This window comes from Ictidomys tridecemlineatus, chromosome 8 (genome assembly GCF_052094955.1).
Source record: "Ictidomys tridecemlineatus isolate mIctTri1 chromosome 8, mIctTri1.hap1, whole genome shotgun sequence".
NCBI lineage: Eukaryota > Metazoa > Chordata > Mammalia > Rodentia > Sciuridae > Ictidomys > Ictidomys tridecemlineatus.
In genome coordinates, this window is record NC_135484.1 from 128,365,102 (window position 1) to 128,386,577 (window position 21,476).

Genomic DNA, 21,476 nt, shown 5'->3' on the forward strand with positions numbered 1-21,476 from the left:
TGGGGGAAGGAATTGATTGGCTGCAGTTACGTAAAGATAGTCATTGGTAAAACGTTTTCTGTCTTTCCTGGAAGGATCTATTCTTTATCCTGAAGGTCTTTTTTAAAAGAGAAAGTCACTCTGAAAGGGCGGATCAGGGAGAGTGTTTCTTACTGAGATTTCCGATACTGGGCTGTTGGCATTCCTTACAGAACGTCCACAAAATGTGGGGAATCAGGTTTCCTCGGTGGCAAAATTCTATAAAAAAAGGAGATGAAAATTCTAATACTCGCTCACCAAAGAACACATGTAAATATTTAAAGGGAGTAAATGTGTTTTATTTCATGAAAGTGGTTTAAAAAGAAGCAATTTGGCATGTCGGGGATGTAGCTCAGTGGTAGAGCGCATGCTTAGCATGCATGAGGTCCCGGGTTCGATCCCCAGCATCTCCACTTTTTTCTCTCTCGCTATCATTTCTTCTACATTATAATCACAGCCCATCCATGTAGAATTCGAAAATTCTTCTTCTTCTCCCGGTGCTTACATATAGCTCTAGCTATGTGTAGCCTTTTCGACTTTTAAATTTTATTAAATTTCATTATTCTCTGACCTCAGCAGCTTTTACAGGTGGTGATCTACAAGGGAAAACAAGAATAATTTTTGACGGTGTTCCATGGGGGGGAGGGAAGATTGATATTCACTTATATAAATGTTAAATTAGGAAAGTTTGTGAATGAATTAGAGTTTTCACTCGGTTTTGATGCAGGGGTGGGATGGGGGATGGGCGGTTAGGCCGAGCGCTGGTCTCAGGTTTCACATTTCCAGACTCCTGGAGAGATGATGGATTTCACACAACTCGCTGGAAAGAAAATGCTGTATTCCAGGCCTGACTATATGCAGTACTGGGTAAATTGAGCTCAAAAGGCGGCAGTTCTCTCAGAAACCAAACACAAAGAAGTGATATAGAAACTTTTCGACACAGATATTTTTTTTTCTTCTTTCCCAGTTACTGCATTTTGTCAGTAATTTCACATCATTTTGGATGTGACCTCTTTTTTTTTTTTAATTTCTATATTTGCCTCACTGATTCTCAAACTGCTCACTTCAATTCTTCCTCTCAAGAAAAAACAGGTTCAGTTTGTAAAACTGGAGCTTTTACGTTATTCATTGCAAGTATGGCTTTCTCGGGCTAGCTCCTTTGTCTTTTTAGTGGAAGGTCTAGCCCCCTTTGGAAAAGGGGCATATCTTTTTTTTTTTTTTTTTTTTAATCTTGGAGCTTCAACCTCAGCTTCCAGCTAGTGACACCCTGTCGCATTAACAAGTAAAGGACATTGACAGAATTTCCTGTGTTCTCCTTTTTCCCACTTGGCCAAGACTTCAAGCAACTTCAGTTAATAAGCAGTTTCAGCCTGCCTGCAGTGAACTGAAAACGCTTAATGGACATGAGGGTCAGGTATTAAATTCTTAAAAAAGTATTAATAACTACCTACTGTCTTTTTTGTCAGAACTCTAGATGGCTATAGGTGTACCCAGGGCTTGTGCCACCTGCCTCTACAAGGAAAACCAAAATTAAGGTGTAGGCCTTTGACTGGGTGTATGAAACTGTGATGCCCTGAAATTTAGCTTCTATTAGCATCTGTTACCTCCAGATTAAATCACCCTGTGCCGGCAATTATTGAACAATTGCTCTCACCAATAACTATTACAGGCCTATAATTATTACAAGCCTGATGTAGCTTTAAAGACATTAGAACACTCCGAACTAAATAAAAAGTAGCAACCATAGCATCTATCAACAGATGCTATGGCCAATGTGGAAACCAATTACAGAATGTTTCCTTTCTGGTTTCTGGCTTTTTCATTGTGCTATATCACCCACAGCCTAAGCTAGACCTTGTGAAATACCAGTTCCACCTAGTAAACAGTTTCAAATTGTAATTATTCCTTATGCCTTCCTTTTCTTTCTCTCCACCTTTCCTTTTGTTGTCACATCAAGGTCATCGCCAGATTGTGATCAATTGCTCAAAGATTATTTTTTGAAATTTCTGTTTCTGACTACACAGAAAGACTTCTTTTGAAATGTAGCTACAATACAAGAAAAATGTCCAAATTTATTTTGTCCAGTAGGATGTGTGCCCATGTGATGAAAGGACTGGGAGGAGACAGAAATCAATATAGTTTCCCTAGTCTCCAAATTTCATTCAACAAGAGCAGTGATTCTCTAACTTGGCTGTATGTTGGAATCACATGGAGAGTGCTGACTTTTTCTTATACTTGGATCCCTCTTTGAAGGATTCTAGTTTGTCTCTATGTAACCTGGTTATTGGCATTTTTAAAACCCTCTCAAACAGGTGTTTTAAATATGCAGTCAAGGCTGAGAATCACTGGTTTAGAAAGTCTCCCTTAAATTATCTCCAAATATCCAAAAAGGCAGAAGAAAACATTCGAGAGGTATATTTGCAAGTTTATTCCTTCCTCAGGCTGAGTTTATCTAGAGAGACTATTGGCTACTAAAGTAGTCATAGACATACAATGTCCCCAGATAGTTTTTTAAATCAAGGACAGAGGAAGTAATCAAAGGGATGTAAAAATTTCTTCACATTAATCTTGCCTAGTTGAGAGAAGCTTTTATTTATTTATTTATTTTTTAATTCTATCATGATTGTCCTAGGACTATAAACTCAAAATTTCTACTTCCTGAGATCTCTAATTTGCAGAGCTATTCACTGGGAAAAAAAAAATAGTTCATGCAATAATTAAAGGCTTTCTGGCACAGAGGAGATATACCCTAAACCGTGCTTCCCCACATTTAAAATTGAGGCTATCTGTTAATGGGATGATGGTCTTGGTTTAATCATTAAGAAAGAATATAGTAAGTTTCCTGAAATAAATTTATTTCATGGAAGAGTTGACATTCATAACTTGGGACTAAGTCTTCATGTTTTATCACATGACTATGGATCCCTGATAGGAAAATAAAAATACTTTAAACAATATTTCAAGAGGTTATCATTTTAATTAGATAAAGCTTAATCTCATTTTCTGTAGGTTTTTTTCCTGCCCAAAGACTATTAAATAAAAGCAAAAGGTGGGAAAATAGAATGAGACAGACATTATTACACTATATACATGTATGATTAACTACTGATGAGAAGTTGTGCTCCATTGTGTAGAGTGTGTCAAAATACATTCTACTGTCATGTATAACTAATTAAAACAAAATTTTTTAAAAAAGAGAAAATAAGTAAACAAATAGAAGACCAATAGAGTAGAGGAAGGGGAACAGGGGGAGGGAGGAGGGGAAGGAAAGTGGAAGTACTGGGACAAAAATGGAGCAAATTGTATTCCACGGATGTATGATTATGTCAAAATGAACATTATATGTAACTATAAGGCACTAATAAAAACTTTTTTAAAAAAAATTTAAATGCACTTTTTAGTTGTAGATATACACTATACCCTTATTTTATTTATTTATGTGGTGCTGAGGTTCAAACCCAGTGCCTCATACATGTTAGGCAAGCACTCTACCACTGAGCCACAACCCCAACCCCACTAATGAAGACATTTTTTAAAGGGGGAAAAAAATAAAGGTAGGAAGAGCCTGTTTCATAATAACATAGAAATGAACAGAGCTGAAAATCCTTCTAATTGCTGATATTTATTTCTTAGCATTTAAAAGAAAGGCTACAAAGACTCCTATTTACTAGCAATGAAACTCCTGTGAGCCTACCCTGAATTTGACTCCATTTAGTAGTTTTTTAAAATCATTGTGACTAGAGAAAATTAGCTCTGAATTAAGGTCATTTAGTGAAGAATACAATGTATCCTTTCATTACAAGGAGAAATGAGATACAGCAGATCTATATTGTACTGTATGGAAATCGTTGCACTGTTCATTCTTAGGTTGTGGCCAATGAGCTCTCAATAATTTGAAAATAAAATATATATGATATAGTTGTTTTTTTTTTTTAAACTAACCTCTCTTGTTACTTGACTACATTGGACCTCCTTCAAAAGGAGAACTACCCAGGTCTCAGGAAAGAAGCCAATGAGAGCATTTCTCCACACAAGACATTTGTAACCAGAGTGCATTCCAGGAAACCTAACATCAGGAAAATGTGTCAAATACAGAAGAGTTTAAACATCAGCAAAGGAAATCTGGCAGTGCTTGGCAAGAATCTCTGAAATATGAAATAAGTTACCACCTGTGGTCACCTGGAATGAATGTTCCACTGGAAGGAAGACTGGAGACAGAGTGGCCCTGCCCTGTAATAATGTAAAGGGCATAAGAAAGGATTTGGTGGGTGGAAACATTATATGTTATGCATTGAAAATGTTAAAGAAAAAAATCCTAAATACCTCAATTATTTACTCAAGGCATCAGTGGAAGTCTCAGACTGTGACCATTAAAAAAGAAAAAAATCAACAAGGTTGGCAAAACACTAATAAACTAAATAGACAATTCACAAAATAATACAAATGGCCAGCAAGTCTGTGACAAGATATTTAATATCTATAGCAAGGAAGGAAATTAATATCAAACTACACTAAGATTTCATCTCACTCCACTTAGAATGGCAGCCTTCTGCTGAAGTCCAGCTGCAGCAAAATAACTGGGGGGGGGGGGAGGTGACAAACAACTTAAGTACCTTGATACAGCAGGAGTAGGAGTCCTTTATTGTAGGACAGGAGAGGTATTTATACATTCCACACAGCTTATCTTAACATAAACTAGATACAGCAGTCAGCCAATCAGGAATCTCCACACTTAATGGCTTGCTGGCATTACTTCACAAACCACTCCTTCTGGCATTTTGCCAGGCGCCATCCAGACTTGTTTACAGACCTTAACATTAACCACTCCCTCTGGCAAAATGCCAGGCGCCATCCAGACTTGTTTACAGACTCTAACAGCCTTCCAGAAAACGAATAATGAGAAAAGCCAGAAAGGGTATGGGGGAAAATGAACTGTTGATGGGATGGTAACTTAGTACAACCACTATGGAAACCAGTATGGAGTTTCCTCAAAAGACTAGGAATGGAACCATTATCTGGAGCCACTATAGACCCAGCTAACTAGGATAAATATTCCTTGATATTTATTTTAAAGAATTGGAGTAAGAAACTATAGTGATTTATGCCTAACAATATTTGAACCAGCTTTACTGTCTGTCAGTGGATGAAAGGATAAATAAAATGTCATATACCTACACAATGGAGTTTTGTTCAGCCATAAAGAAGAATGCAGTTATGCCATTTGTATGAAGATGAATGGAACTTGAGAGCATTATGCTAAGAGAAATAAGCCAAACTTTTTTGGAGAGTAAAGAGATCCAGGAGAGGGAGGTAAGGAGAATATAATTTAAATGGTATCTTCTCTTGGTTCTCCTTCACTACGCTTGAGGCAAGAATCCAAAATGGTTGGTCTTCTCCATATTCTTTGAAGGCCTTGCCACTGCACAACTTTTTGATACAGGAAATTTGTTCTAGCTTGCATTCTTTCAAACACCTTTCCTCTCCATTCTTATCACAGACAGTTCATCTTATAGCTCTTTCTCCCATTATCCTGTGTTTAGCCATCTTTGGAAAAAAAATAGATATCTTAAGTTAACACATTCTCTTGTGTTCTTATTGCCCACAGAATACTCAGCCTTGTGCCACCTGTAAGAAATAAAAAGCTGTAGGGCTGGGGTTGTGGCTCAGTGGCAGAGCGCTTGCCTAGCATGTGTGAACCACTGGTTGGATTCTCAGCACCATGTATCAATAAATAAAATAAAGGTTGATTGACAACTAAAAAAAGAAAGAAAGAAAGAAAGCTGTAAAGAAATCAAAAGACAGAAGCAAGGTGCAGGAGCAGAATGGCAGAATGGAAGAAGGCTTCTGGCCCAAGCTGCCAGCTTTATTTATCAATAGGTTACATTAGGTCATTGACATTAGTAGTCCATTATTGTTCATTTGTTATTAGGCAGATTACAGAGTTAGCAACATTATGCAGCTTATTCCTCAGGTTCTGCAGTTGCAATATGCAAAGTTAGGAGCTTTGTGTAGCTCTCCAAAAAGTCCATTTTCTGAAGTTACCCTTAGTGGGGCAGCCCAGGAGCATCCAACTTAGTGAAACATTGTAGTTATCTGGTAAGCAAGTTCCTTTACTCCCAGGAGCTATGTGCCTGAGATCAAGATTGAGGCTGATAAGACTCTAGCACAGAGCCTCCTCATGCAGGGCATTGCCACAGCAGCTAGGCATTTCACTAGTAATTATCTTACTAGTTCCTGGGGGAAACTGCAGAATATTCCAAATGTGGAAAACAGGGTGCCTGTTACCCTCCAGGAGTTTGCTCACTAGAGGAATGCTGTCCTGTACATTTTCACAGCCAGAATCCTTACAGCCACCAAACATTGAAATTGTAAACTGATTCTCTATCTCCTCTTTATCCTGCCTTCTCAATAAATTTTATGTTTCCCTCTCCTGGTTCTAATAGATGCAAGAAGACATTAGTCTGGGGAATGAGACACCAGTTTCTTTCATCCATATATTCTCAATCCTCCAAGTGCTTTTCTAGGCTCGCCTTACTTGGCTTGCAGAAAACTGAACAGGGCTAGCATTTTTGCATGGAATTGGTCTGGTGTCTCCTGTGATTTATTTACTCTTTCGGTTTACTCACACATTTATTTTTTTGAGCATAAATCTATTTCTAGGAGGACTCCATTGGGTTAGTTTTCACTGATTTTGCCTTTTTATATTCTCATGATAATTTATTTCAAATGCCTTGCTGAACTTTCTACTTTTGGGGTTTGGTCAGATTTATTTTACTACACCTCAACAGATATTCTTTATGTTGGGTAAATACTTGGGATAAACATAAAAACACTCTAGATATATTCAAGTACTACCTATAAAACATATATACATATATATTTATTTATTAAGCCTGTTTTCAGTAACATTTAAATAAAGTGACATTTAAAAAATTAGTTGAGGGGCTGGGATGGTGGCTCAGCGGTAGAGTGTTCCCCTAGCATGAGTGGGACCCGGGTTCCATTCTCAGCACCACATTAAAAAAATAAAGGACATTGTGTTGTGTCCATCTACCCTGAAAGTAAATATTTAAAAAATAAATTAAATAAATAAATTTGAAAAAAATTAGTTGCAACTGGGCAATGTTAGATTACCTAAAAAGAAGTACCATTATTATGTACTGAACTAGATTACCAGCCGGATAAGTGCTCATCTATGACCTCGCTCTTCTTCTATTATGATATTTATATAATTTATTAACATTTCTTGTTTGATTTTTCTATCCTCTGTGATTATCTTGAACCTGATTGTAGCCACAGAACTAATTTCAATGCCCAATAGAAATTGAAAGACTTTGGAAATCAAAAACCTTATCAGGCCCAGGGTCCTTTGAAATCTTTACTTGAGTAAACAAAATAATTTTTGAATCGTCCTTATTGTATTTTTAAGTGGAAGCTGGATAGGTGTTCAGTGGCATTTGATCGCTTGGTGCACTCCCTCACTCTCTGCCCCGGTTTCTGTTCTAATTAAAGGGGAAAAATTGGGGTTGGGGCCATAGTTCAGTGGTACAGCATTTGCATGGTGTGCTGGAGACCCTGTTTTTGGTCCTCAGCCCTCCATTTAAGAAATAAAGGCAGGGAAGTAGGACAGTTTAAGAATAGTAGCTATAACTTGGAAATGTTTTTCAATTAGTTAATCCTCCTGCAGGGAAGGCTCTTAGGGTTTGAATCCTAAAACGGTTCAGTGAGCTCTGAGCAAGCTGCCTTCTTGCTGCCTCCTACTTTCTCAAGGGGAGTAAGATCTGACAGCTGTTTGGGGAACCAGCGTTTCAGGAATTTTTGCTTTTCAACGCACAAGTGTGCTATCTTCTAACACCCGTGAATATTACTAATTTGAGAAAAGTCCTAATCGATCTATCTTGCTAGAAAAGCCTTTCATTCCACTTTTAGAATATCCAATCACTGGACGGTTCTGAATTACCTTAACCCGGTGGAAGGTAGAAATTCTTCAGGCCTCACAGATGCCTCCATCCTCTGCTGTGAACGCTAGTGTGGGTCTCCACTTTTTCCCATTCCTTGGCTTTATCTGCCCGCAGGGACGTGCTTAGTACATTTTCTATGTAATTGCACGAGCGTGGTTATATGTTTTGTTGAGTTTGAAAGAAATGATTACATCTTTATTATAAAATCAATATATTTGAAAAGCCCTTGCATAATAACCCCTATTGGCAAACAGCTTTTCACCTAATGAAGTACAATTCTCTCAGGAAAGGGGGCTGCCAGCCGCGTGGCTCTGTGGCTTAGTTGGCTAAAGCGCCTGTCTCGTAAACAGGAGATCCTGGGTTCGAATCCCAGCAGGGCCTTGTTAGTAATACTTTTTCTTAAAAAATTGGGCAGATGAGTGAGCACCTTGAAATCTTAATCTGAAATCATTGTCTTTTTTTTTTTTTTTATCACAACATTAAACTTACTGTTTAGAACTTTAACCTCTCAGACTTCTCATTTAGACTACACACTTAAGTACTATAAGTTTCTATGATGATCTATCTCATGATTACTTTGAGATTTAACTGTATTTGGGGGCTCAAGATCAACCACGGGTAGGGAATTTCTACAATACAACTGGAAATTTTAAAATTCAAACCATTTAAAATATATTCTGATGATTTCTCAAACTACAATCTTAAATCATGCATAAATGAAAAATGACCGCAACTCACAGAGTACTTACTCTGGCATTTGTGTCTTTTCTCAAATACTTTTAATGTATAAAAATACTCATTTTACATGCACATTTTACAGAAATTAGGAATGAGAGTGAAGTAACTTACCAAATTATCACTGCCAATAATGAGGCGAGGATGTAACCCCAAATTTCTTATGATCTTAAACATCAAGAAATCTTCCACTGGAAAACAACCCTTGATAAACGAAGAGCTATCACTAGGGATGGAGATGTAGTTCAAAGGTAGACTATGTTCTTTGTATATATAAGGCTCTAGGTTCTATTCTTAGTCCTGTTGTATAAGGCTAAATGATGGATCTTAAGCAAATAGAGGCTATTTTAGAAAAACATTTTATTTTCTGACATTGATTCTTATCAGAATCCCTGTACTATATTGATTTTTTATTTTTTATTTTTTTTAAGCGTTGGGGATGAAACCCAGGGCATTGTACATACTTGGTAAGCACTCTACCATTGAGCTACACCCCCAGTATTCACTTGATTTAAATCAGGCCATTAGAGGCAGACAACTAGTTAAAGGTGTCATGACTCGACCAGCATGCTAATTCCCCAAAGTTATTCTGGATGTGAGATCGCGGAAATATGTTTGGGAAGAAACTCTATGTGGTGCACAAACCCTTCTTAAAGCTGGTCTCAAAAGAGTAGAAAGTAAACCATCTATTTTAGTTGATATAATTATAAAGCTCTACTCATTTCATTATTTGTCCCCCAAATTATTGTGTCTACTCATAAACAAGGTAAAGAAAGGTGAGCTGATACTTTCTACTCCAACGGATAGCTTACCGGGGAGGGGAGAGACAAATTACTTACATAATAACATACATAATAACTTATGTAATAACAGACATAAATACAACATCGAGGCTGCGGTGAAATAATGACTAACATTAAGAGAGATTTGGTTTAATCCGGGAGAACAAAGAAGGACAGGCTTCACTTGCCAAGTAAGAGAACAGTACAGAAAAGACAGGTGGAGCCTAGGCAGAGGGAGTCAGCAAAATGCATGGGACAGGAAGAAAGGAACAAGGGCATGATGAGGATATGAGTCATAAGACTACAGGAGGACAGGACCAAACCACGTGATTTTTTTATTATATATTTTTTTCATTTCTAGATAGACACAATTCCTTTATTTTATTTATTTATTTTTATGTGGTGCAGAGGATTGAACCCAGTGCCTCACACATGCTAGCAAATGCTCTACCAGTGAGCCACAACCTCAAGCCCCCAACGTGGGGCTTTTATAGGCCATGTTAGGAGCTTTAATTTTATATCAAGAGCAACCAAAATCATGTGGAAATGGGCATGAACACATACTTTTTTCAAAAATTGACTAGCCAAGAAAAAAATTGCAATATTTGATATTTATTCTTCTAAAATATTTTTGCTTTCTTTTTGGAAAATAGATTTGAAATTAAGCAAAAAGAGCAGATTTCAAGCAATATAAGCAGAGATGCAGAGAGTTTAAATGCATGGAATACTCAAAAGGATTTGGTATTGAGTTTTAGAAGAAAAAACTCCGCAATATTGAGTCTATTTCTGTAACCTCAAGGGGGACATTTCTCACATGTGACTACTTTTCAAGCCATTGTAAGTGAAAAATTTGGGCAGAAAAATAAGTAGATGCATTCATTATGTTTGCTTAATTATACAACAATAAGAAATAATCCTATCCTGTCTCTCTTTACCTATGTTGATGAATTTGCTGATGTTTTAATGAGTATTTAGTTTTGCTAATTGAGAATTCTGGAATTTTTAGCTTGTTATTCTGTTTATTACCAGAAGTTCCTAGCTGCCAAAATAAGGTAGTCAGAGGATAAGTTGTCTAAAATCTTTTGAAGCCCAAGGCAGTTATCTAAGGAGCTTAAAAGACCTTGGTAGTATCTGCAAACTCAGCAAAGAGCGTCTCCCCACTATGTAAACTAAGCAAAGAATTCCTACAGGTTGTAAAGTGAAGGAGCTCTCAATTTAATCCAAAGTTGTTTTCTCCCTTTGGAAAAAGCAAAACTCAATGGCTCTCATTGTGTCCCGACGATTTCGTCGTGCCCCACCCCCCATCTCTCTCTCTCTCTCTCTCTCTCTCTCTCTCTCTCTCTCTCTCTCTCTCTCTCTCTCACACACACACACACACACACACACACCTGTGTAAATATAAATGCAGAGAAGGCAATAAAGTAACTGACAATGCACAGGAGGGAAAGGAACTCAAAGCTAACTTTTTCCCATGCTGGGTGGGGATGGAACCTAGTGCCTTGTACATGATAGGCAAGTGCTCAATCACCTAGCTACATCTTTAGCCCAAAACATTTTAAAAATCTTTTTATTTACATAATCTCAGGCATAATAGACAAGATTTCAACCACCAGACTAAATCCCTAGCTTCTTAGCATGTTGTTTTTTGAATAATAAAGTCTGTATACATGTTCTGGACCCACCATTAACCAAAAGGGAACCTTTGTTAAATGAAGGCTTGACTATCCTAATGTTTTTCACTCTTTTTCTTTTAACTCCTACTTTTTTCTTTCTTTCTTTCTTTCTTTTTCTTTTTTAATATCGGGGATAGAACTAGGGACACTTTTCCACTGAGCTACAGCCCCAGTCCTGACTCCTACCTACTCTTACCTTTAAAATAATCTTATTTTTACAGAAAAGTATCAAGAATAAGACAAAAATTCCTATGTATCCTTTACCCAATCTTCTCAAATAGAATATTCTCTCTCTAGACACACACACACACACACACACACACACACACACACAGATTTTGAACCATTTGAGAATAACTTGTACACCATGACCCTTCACTCCTAAGTATTTCAGTGTGTTTCCTAGTAAGAAGAGCATTCTCTTGTATAACCAAAATACAATGATCAAAATCAGAAATTAACATTGGTACACTACTGTTATCTAATATACAGGCTTGAGCCACATCCCCAGCCCCTTCTTTTCTTTTTTTGACATTTTTAGAGTCCAGGCTAATTATTTTATGGCTTTTTTTTTTTTTTTTTTTGTACGGGCAATTGAACTCAAGGGCACAGAGCCACATTCCCTGCCTTACTTTGTATTTTCTTTAGAGGCAGGATCTCACTGAATTGCTAAGTGCCTCACCTTTGCTGAGACTGACTTTGAACTTTGATCCTCCTGCCTCAGGCCCCCAAGCCGCTGGAATTACAGGTGTGCACCACCACGCCAGACTGTTTTCTGGAATATTTTTGAATGTGGGTTAATCTACTATTCCCTCATGATTAGATGCACATCATGTATCACCGGCAGGAATACCAGAGAACTGATACTGTTTGCATCTTAACAGGAGACCCATCAGTCATCCCACTACCAGTGGTGTTTCCCTGATTGTTTGGTTATGATGGTATCTGCCAAGTTTCTCATACTGTAAAGGTAAAATTTCCAAGCTGATTCTAAGCCGCAGAGCCTGAGTTAAAGTGTAAAAGACCAGGCATCCTAAAGTTTCCAAAGTGCAGGGATTGGGTTAAAAAGTAAAAGACTAGTATTGTTAGAGTCCCTCTGCTACCCCCAAAACCTGTAATCCCTGTAGCTGTTAGGACAATACTGGAACTGCCCAGTAAATATTTCCACTGACTTTCTGGTTGTTTAATAGCTAAGGGTTCCAAGTTGCTTGGCACGTAGGCATTGCAGGACCTAAACCAATCAGTTTGAATGTGTACCCCACCTAGGAGCACCAATCACTCCTGCCTGATTGTTCCCGCCAATGTATGCACTAATCCTGACTCAGGGTTGTTGTTCAATTTTCCCGCGCCTCATGATGATTTGTTCTGATGTATGCAAAGCCCCCCACTCTCTCCAAAAAGTGTACTTAAGCTCCACTTGAACTCTGCTCTGGGCTCTGGGCTGCTCTCCCTCCTTGAGTGAGCACAGAGTCCCAGCGCACTGGAATGGATCCCCAATAAATATCCCCTTTTGCCAATTGCATGGAGTCAGTCTCTTGGGTGGTCTCTCCCTCCGACGTTTCGCCAGACCCTTACAATACCTTTTCCTTTGCAATAAATATCTTGTGAGGAGATACTTTGAGACTATGTATGTGAATATATTATTATCATTCAACTTTTACCCACTTAATTTGGTACCCATTGAGGATTCTTGCCTGAATCACTTATTGCCAACTGGTGATTTTGTAAATCTGCTATTCATTCAATAATTATGTGTTGATTTCCTACTACAAGAAGAGCATTTTCTTTCCCTCCATTTACTTGTTTATTTGTGGGGAATTGTGGGTTCTTATAACCCATTGCTATTGTTTATTTTGATATTTCTTAATCTGCAAAATAATTCAGGTTTCAGTGTAGGAAATAGGGAGCTTCTAAGAATTTTAAGCAGGAAGGAGATAAGTTCAGGAAATTGGATTAATATAAAATCATCAGAAGAGATGGAGAAGCAACAGATGAGGATGGACCTTTGAGTCTAAAAAAAAATCTACTAAACTAATCTACAAGGGAAGCTATCAATGAAATTATTGAGAACACACCATTGTAGCTGCAATACAGGAAACACAAAGTTAAGATTAGCAGACTACTTCCTCTATAACTGCATCCCAAACTCATGAGGTAGATGACTAGGCTTGGGAACATGGACTGTGGTCACTGCTTCTGCAGTTACTGTCTCTCAAATCTAAAAACCAGAGACCAGACTAAATCAGAAAAAGTATCCAAAAACTTGCTTGCTATTAAATAAAAAATCCAAAATCATCAGGATGATATTCTGCCTTCTACATCTCAGAGGAGTACATCTAATAATTGGTTCAATCTCAAGATCCCAGGCTGCCCAGGTGTCCAGAAATATACTTTTAAGGTTGTCAGATCTTCCTGTATAGACCGTCAACCAAAAGAAAGTGGGAATGGATGCTGAATGCCAAAATATATCCAACAAAGCTAAACTCTTCTATTGTTAGAAAGACAATAGGAAACAAAATTAATGACTTTTTTTTTTGGTAGCAGCAAAAATGTGTGTGTGTGTTTCACTCTAGAAGGAGGCTTTTATTGGCTTGTAGCAAGCAGAGGATAAGAATAGTATGAACATCCTGATAGATGGAAAAGGTGATATATACAATCCAAAATTCATTCATGATATTCATCCATTCTCAGATATTTTAAATATTCATTATTGATGAAAATTAGGATAAGAGGGGGATTTCATAATCTGATAAAGGTTATTCATAAATATATACACAACATTTTACTTACATGTGAAAAAATCTTTCTTGTGTGGTGGAAGAGAAGGATTTCCACTTAGTTCTCTGCTCCTCAACATGATACTGAAAGCAACCACAGTGTAGTATGCCAGGAAAAAGAATTAAAAGATGTGGAAATTGGCAAGGAAGAAATGATACTTCTTATATTTCAAATGTTATGTAGAAAATCTAAAATAATATACAGATTCATGTTCAGAGTGGGTAAGAGAGAAGAGTGTGTTTGCTGAATATGAAACCAACATGCAAATCAGTTGTATTTCTCTATAAACATTGAACAAAATGTGTGTTATTTTAAAAAATGTTTCCTGGATAAGCATTTATGATTATATTACTTTTCCAGGGCTGTCATAACAAAGTAACACAGACTGAGTGGCTTAAACAACAGAAATTTTTTGTCTCACAATTCTGGAGTCTAGAAGTCTGAACTCAGGTAAAAGCAGAGTTGCCTTCTTATTCTTTTTCACACTTTTTTGTTAGTGCATAATAATTGTGCATAATGTTAGGATTTGCTGTTACATATTTGTACATGCACACAATATAACAATATAATTTGGTAATATCACTCCCCAACACTTCCCCTCTCCATTGCTGCTCTCATTCCTTGGTCCCTTTCCTCTACTATTCTCCCTTTGATTTTCATAAGGTTTGTACCAAGCTGGGATTGTGGCTCAGTGGTGGAGTGCTCCTCTAGCATGGGCATGATCCAGGTTTGATACTCAGCACCACATAAAAGAAAAAAAAAAAAGATATCACATTTCCTTGCCACAGCCCGGCTGGCTGGGCAAAATAACCGGGGGGTGACAAACAACTTGTGTACTTGATACAGCAAGAGTGGAAGCCCTTTATTGTAGGACAGGAGTGGTATTTATACATTCCACACAGCTTATCTTAATTAGCATAAACTAGATACAGCAGTCAACCAATAAGGAATCTCCACACTGAATAGCTCACTCAAGTTACTTCACAAACCACAGACTCTAACATTTGCCAGGCGCCATCCTGACTTGTTTACAGACTCTAACATTCTCTCTCTCTAAAAAAAAAAAAAAAAAAAAAAAGATCTGCCCCACTGTTCTTTTCCTTTTTCCTCTTTACCTTCTGAGTTTGACTTACTTCATGTAACATAATAATCTCTAGTTCCATCCATTTTCTTGCAAATAACATAATTTCATTTTTCACATAATTTCATTTTTCTTTAAGACTGAATAAAACTCCACTGTGAATATATACACCATATATATTCATCTGTTGATGGACACCTAGGCAGCTCCATAGTTTGGTTATTTTGAATTGTGCTACTATAAACATGGGGATCACTATAGTATGATAACTTTAATTCTTCAGGATAAATACCAAGGAGTGACATAATTGGGTCATATGATGGTTCCTGCCTAGTGTTTTAAGGAACCTCCATACTGATTTCTATATCCACCCTCAGTGTATTGTGCTTCTTTTTCTTCACAGGATTCCTCTCCAGCATTTATAACAGTCTACCACTGTCCCAACCCCTACTATTTTTTATTTTGTTTTTAGTTGTAGGTGAACATAATACCTTTATTTATTTCATGTGGTGCTGAGGATTGAACCCTGTACCTCACATATGCTAGGCAAGCACTCTACCACTGAGCTACAGCCCCAGACCCCTAGACCCTATTTTTATTCTTGATGACTGTCATTCTGACTGGTATGAGATTAAATCTCAGTGTTGTTTTGATTAGCATTTTTCTAATTGCTAATGATGTTGAACATTTTTTTTTATATTTTTGTTGGCCATTTGCATTTGTTCTTTTGAGAAGTGTCTGTTTAGCTTATTGGAGAAGAGTTTAATTGGGTTATTTGACTTTTGGGTATAGTTTTTTTTGAGTTCTTTATATATTCCAAATATTAGTCCTCTGTCAGAAGCAAAGATTTTCTCCTATTCTCTAGGTTCTCTCTTTATATTCCTAATTGTTTCCTTTGCTGTGCAGAAGCTTTTGAATTTGATACCATCTTATTTATTAAGAGTTGGCTTCTTCTAAGGTCTTTCTCCTTGAATTGTGAATGGCTATCTGCTGGTGTCTTCATAAAATGCTTTCCTTTGTGTGTCTGTCCTAACACACACTTCTCTCAAAGGCTTTAGTCATATTGGGTCAGGACCACCTGAATGACCTTATTTTAACTAAATTCCTCTCTAAAAATTCTATCTCCAAATAGAGTCATATGCTGAGGTGCTGAAGTTAGGATTTCAACATACGAATTTTATGTATGCTTCTGACCCTAACAAAGCTTAAGCACACATGGAATTTTCTTAGAACAAAAGTGATAATTTGTTCATTTACTCAGTATTTTATTTATTTGTTTTCTCTTCCTTTCTGCTTCCCTGTCTCTCCCTTCCTTCTTTCTTTTCTTCATCCTTATTTCTCATTCTCTCCTTCCTTTCTTTTTTCCTTCCTCCCTTCTTTCCTTTTACTTTAAGTATAAATATATAAGTGACAGTATAATTTATCTGATCGAATTCAAAACAAGTGCTACTTGTCAACGGAACAGTTTCAGACAAAATATATTAACTTCTCGTGTTCCCTATTTTAAGTCAAATAAATGTCACTTGCAGCTCATTTAAGATTGAATACTTCCTGCTGCACACACAATTATATACTTCCCTATGGGTTGATGTATTCAACAGATAGCCTTATACAAGTTCCACTTTCATCAAAATTGTTTGCTACATTTTAAAAACACACTTCTTTACTTAATTTCTAATTGTTTTTCTTTTGGAATTGATCTGCAGAAACTTATTTATTTTTAATAATATTTTTATCTTTATATATGCTAGAAAAATCTTTATAGTTTATCCTTGATTTTTTTCAATTTGTCAAAATGATTATATTAAATTTGGTCTATGCAAATAAATCAACATTTTTTTTGTATAGTATTTTTATTTTTTAATTTAATTTTTTTTTATACCAGAGATTGAACCCAGGGGGCTTAAACACTGAGCCACATCACTAGCCCTTTTTATATTTTATTTAAAGACAGGGTCTCACTAAGTTGCTGAGACTGGCTTTGAACTTGCCAGGTTCCTTCTGCTTCAGCCTCCTGAGCTGCTGGGATTACAGGCATGTACCACTGTGCTTGGCTGCTTTTTTTTTTTTTTTTTTTTTTTTTTAATATTTAGAAGGCTTTCCCTGTACTAAGTTCAATGACTGAATTTATTTTAACCAAAAGGCCAGTTTCTATTTCTTAATCTTTCACTTCACAACATCCATTTTTAGCTTCTGTATGCAAAATATTTTTAAAAGCCTCAACTGTTCAGTCTTAATATATAAAAGATTAATTCAGTCTTTGCTCAGGCAAAGCATAAATGCAAAAAGAAATGCAGGTTTTCATACACACATACACACATACACACGCAAAGCAGCAAGAGACAGAGTTATTATAGAATTTAGGAGGGAGAAGAGTTTAATTTGAAAGAAGTTTTTTGACAGAATCAAAGCAAAGCAAGGTTGAGTAAAGTAATTAGCATCAGGCCTTACCTGAGAAGTAGAGTCAGACCCTGTTTTATTGAAGCTACAAAGTGGAGATAAATATTAAATACATGGTGTTTTTGTGTATTTTTGCAGTCATGTTGGGATGAACCCAACAGGGACTGTACATGCTAAGCAAGCCTCCTTCCATTGAGCTACATTAACATCCCATAATAATAAATATTAAGAGACACTTTCACTGAAACCCTGGACTTTTTTGGTAATCAAGTCTGAGTTGTTTTTGTTTTGTTTTGGTGCTGGAAATTGAATCCAGCTCCTTGAAGGGCAAGTACAGTCTCTACACTGAACTACATTGTTGGTCTCAGTTTCTAAAACCTAGGTAAAGTCATCTGAGTCTCATGACTCAGATACTCTAGACAATAGTGAAATGTCCTATTACTGATACAATTTCCAAGAATGAATTTTCTGAGTTACTGCTTTAGAGAACACCATTTCTTGGCCTATGTTAATTGCTCTTCTGGAAAAATGCAAATAGCAGGGTTTTTTTTTTTTTCTGGTTTAAAAAAGTACTAATGGGCAGCTAATAAAAACCATTTTCTTCCCCATCTTTACAAACATTTTTATCAACTCTCTTCCTAGTCAAAGGCTGTTCTTTGCCTAAAACTTCTCTTAGTTATTTTCTTAGGTCCAGGCAGCCAACTAAGTAGAAATTATAGTAATCATATTTTTGACCAATTATATAACCAGTGTATTTTAATTAATTTTTTAAGAGAGAGAGGGAAGATAGAGAGAATTTTTTAATATTTATTTTTCAGGGTTTTTTTTTTTTTTTTTTTTGGTGGACACAACATCTTTATTTTATTTTTATGTGGTGCTGAGGATTGAACCCAGCACCCTGCGCATGCTGGGCGAGCACGTTACCACTTGAGCCACATCCCCAGCCCAACCAGTAGTATTTTATATACAAAAATTAAATATGATTTTTCTAAAGTAGAAGGAATGAGATATAAAATAGTTATTTATTTGGAAACTTAGGAACCTTTGTGACAAAGGTAAAAGTATTATTGAAAAAAAACAAAGAACAGGGGTAGAAAAATATCGATACATTGGTTTGACCTAATCCCCTCTTTTATCTCTCCCAATTTTCTGCCTCTTCCAAAAAAGTTATATAGCACCAGAGTTTGAGTGACCTTGGCAGAGATAGAAAGCTAAATTTTTTTCTGTAGCATTTTTTTCTTTCAAAATAGGATGCAGGAAGATGAAATCTGATTTAATATTTAAAGTTTAAATTGATAGAAATATTAAGAGTGCTAAAATCCAAGTACCTGTTTATTAAGATTTAGCCTTGAAAAATGGTTGTGGGTGGAGACTTTATTAAAGAGTAAGAAAGTGGAGATGCTGGGGATTGAACCCAGGACCTCATGCATGCAAAGCATGTGCTCTACCACTGAGCTACATCCCCAACTTCATGTCATTTGCATAGCACAAAAATACTGTTCTTTGTATACATTTGACCAAACTTTCTCTAAAATATGTTTTGTGTAGTCTGTTATGCATGAATTGTGTGTATACAGGTCTTGAATATCAGAAAGAGGATTTATGCAAATTGTGCCCCTAAAGGCTTTAGATTCATCTGAAACAAAAACTCTGTTCAGAAAGAGTGGTTACAAAATTGACTTTTATTTGTACAGGAGTATCAACAGCCATTTGGAAAAACTAGCATCAGGAAAAGTAAATGGTAACAGCAAACTTCTAGGAAATCTAATGTATAACACAAAGTCTAACAATTAACAGGGGCCAATCAAGCTAGGTAAAGAACTGGGATAGATCATCGTATTGTAGCATGGGGGCATGGGTCTGGGTTCTTTGTCTCATGAATTTGAAGAATAAAATCCATGGACACAAGGGTGAAAGCAAAGTAACAGGATTTGTTAGAATAATAGAAAGAAAGCTGCGCTCCCAAAGAGGGAGGGGTCCCAGGAGAGGGATACCAAAAGATGGCTATTGTCTAGGGGTTTATATAGATCTATGAATTTAAGGAAGTCAACCCTGTGCCCAATCCTGGGTAAGGCATTCAATATCCATGAGATGTTCACGCAGCCTGTCCAATCAAAATATCAATCAGACATTTTCCCTTCTTTGGAGAAGCATGGAATCATGTACGTCATGATTTTAAAATAGCCTTTTTAGAAGTTTTTCAGCAAATATCTGTACTATTTGTGTTCCACTGTGGAAGTTACTTAAGAACCCATCTACCTATTGCCCAGCCTTATTTCTTCTTCCTAACATCATTATGAGGTCACCCAATCTCATTTTATGGGCCTAGTCAATGTATGTTTAACTGTGGAGAGCAGGTGGTGCCGTGCTGTGAGTTATTCCTGAAGTGAAGAGTAGTAGTTCTCAGACTATGCCTAAACTTGTGTTACTCCATATTATAAAGTAATAGTTTGTCTTAAGCTACTCCATTTTGAGTTTAAGTACTGAGGTGGAAGACTCTATACTTTCTTTGTTCAAGTAAACAATTATCATCTGCCTAGCACAACCATAGGTACAAACTGCTAAATAAATTAATCGTGCTAATAAAAATGACCACCTATGAACTTACCAAATTAAGCAGAAGCACATGGATGCATGAATATATCAAACTCATATTGGAAAAAACAGATTCATGAGTTTATTGAACACACCACTGAATGAAGCAACTCTCTCACTCAAGACCCATAAAAGAAGGAACACCCCAAGTCCAGAAACAAAAGCACTCTGACCTTGTCACCTGGTCATTCATCTCAAGCCTAGCCCAGGAAAATCTCCATAACAATGAACTCCCTAATTTCATTCCTTCATCTGGTTTCTCCAAGCTGACATCTCAAGTTGATATTCCAAGCTGACACATGAAAACTGCTATTAGACCTTGAACTAGAATAAGAAACTGGGCTTTGAAAGTTCTGCACTCCGAACAAGTTCATAATCTTATCTGACCACTTACAGTGTGACTCTTTGCCTTCATTCATATCTGCTGTCTGCCTTTGCTCTTAGTTTAGATGCCTGAACCTGGTGGTTGCCTTAAACATTTACTAGGCTTTCCATAACATACACACATGCATATGCACCACACATATTTGTTAAGTATGATGTGTGAATTCAGTGTTATAAATATTTGAAATTAAGGTTGGAATAAAAGAACTTGCTTTTGCCCAGCTTATGACTATCAGGTGACTCACAAGTATTTGGTGAACCGCCACCAATGAAAGTGGTGTAGGGAGTGAACTTGTTATTCAGTAAATTCTGATAATGTGGAAAGACACAAACATGTTTGTTCTATGTTAATAACATAGTTCACTAATGACACTAACTCTTAACCTGGTCTAAGAAGAAAACAGACTAAGTAGAGCAAGTAAACCTGTATCCTATGGAATAAAAAGTATAATCAAGATGCTGAAGATTCAAATATAAATCCAGATAATACAATTTGAAACGGTCTTAGCATAATAGTATGAACAATAGCATCACATCAGCATCATCTAGATTCTTGCTAAAAATATAGTCTCTGGACCTCTCCAGATCTATGACAGGAATTCTGAGGGTAAGCTCCAATAATTTGTTTTAATAAGCCCTGGCGGTGATTACGATAAGCGCTAAAGTTTGAGAATCCCTGGTGTAAGGTACTGATGAATATGACAGCGTACCATTTTCTAACAATAATCCAGCACTAAGGTGTTTCCAGCGTGCAAAAAGAAAACGATTTGATATAGTTAGTCTGCATTTTTATAGCTCTATATTAAAATAAATATTTAAATGTGTGCCGGGACTTCACAAGCACACATGGGTACGCGGCTGCCTGGAAACGACATCCAGAGAGCTTGCTGACCACGAATCGGTTACCAGAGCGTCCTGCGGCAATGCTAGGGGTCCACACGTGCCAGTCGCGCTCGGCACCGAAGCCTTGCAGCCACGAGAATTGCTGGTTAGTAGGCAAGGTCTGGGATGGAAAGACGCAAGGAAAGAACTAGAGTGCCAAGTCGCTTTGCGGTAGGGAGAGAGGGAA

The 21,476-nt window shown here is 36.9% G+C and overlaps 3 non-coding genes across 3 annotated transcripts; 2 read left to right on the forward strand and 1 right to left on the reverse strand.

The window, feature by feature from the left end:
• The first annotated feature begins 359 nt into the window (after positions 1-359).
• Positions 360-431, forward strand: Trnaa-agc (transfer RNA alanine (anticodon AGC)). Its single transcript has one exon. It is a non-coding gene; the product is annotated as a tRNA-Ala (tRNA).
• A 7,855-nt stretch (positions 432-8,286) lies between these two features.
• Positions 8,287-8,360, forward strand: Trnat-cgu (transfer RNA threonine (anticodon CGU)). Its single transcript has one exon. It is a non-coding gene; the product is annotated as a tRNA-Thr (tRNA).
• Positions 8,361-18,821: 10,461 nt separating this feature from the next.
• Trnaa-ugc (transfer RNA alanine (anticodon UGC)) lies at positions 18,822-18,893 on the reverse strand. Its single transcript has one exon. It is a non-coding gene; the product is annotated as a tRNA-Ala (tRNA).
• Positions 18,894-21,476: the final 2,583 nt, after the last annotated feature.